This window comes from Elephantulus edwardii, unplaced genomic scaffold, assembly GCF_000299155.1.
Source record: "Elephantulus edwardii isolate Elephantulus edwardi_28Jun2011 unplaced genomic scaffold, EleEdw1.0 scaffold00034, whole genome shotgun sequence".
In the NCBI taxonomy this organism is placed as follows: Eukaryota; Metazoa; Chordata; class Mammalia; order Macroscelidea; family Macroscelididae; genus Elephantulus; species Elephantulus edwardii.
This window is the reverse complement of record NW_006399784.1, coordinates 5976425-5977275: the sequence shown is the minus strand read 5'-3', so window position 1 is coordinate 5977275 and position 851 is coordinate 5976425.

The following is an 851-nucleotide window of genomic DNA, read 5'->3' as shown; positions in this document are numbered from 1 at the left end:
CTATCCTTATATTTTATTTCCGAGAATGTGACTATGATGTGTCTTGATAGTTTTCTTTTGATTTCTAGTCTGTTTAGGTTTCACTAAGTTTCTTTCTATTTCTTTTGAAATAAAATTTTAATTTTTATTTTAATGGACATTTACAGAGAAGTTATATATTTTCATTCGTTCTTTGTTGCACATTTTATTCTTTTCCCTCCCCACACCCTCCCCAGTTCTTTGGTTTTGAATATTAATTCATTGTTGTACAATTATCTATCACCTTCCCCCCACCCTCTCACTCCCCAGTCCTCTTTGCAATGATATACCTTTTATTCTGGGCTGTTGTCATACATATAATGCCTAATCATATATACCTTTTAGACAGTTCTTTTTTTAACCTGTTCTAATGAAGTGGTCATTATCTATCTACTCTTATCCTATTCTCCTCCCAACTTCCCACATAAGATTTGCTTAATAACAGGGGTGCTATGCAGTATTTGTGCCTTTGTGACGAGATATTTTACTTAGTATGATGTACTCCAGGGTTCTCCATGTTATATAATGTTTTATGAGTTCATTATTTTTCAGTGCTGCATAATATTCCATTGAATGAATATACCATAGTTTTCCTATCCATTCATTTGTTGATAGGCACTTGAGTTGCTTCCATTTCTTCACTATTGCAAATAATACAGCAATAAATATGGGTGTGCATGTATCTCTTTGGATGGCAGTTATTATTTTTTTATGGTATATTCCCAATAGTGGCATTGCTAGTTCAAATGGTATTTCTATTTTTAACTTTTGAGAAAACATCCTACTGCCTGAATTTCTTGAATTTAGATTGTGTAGTCCTTTATAATATCTAG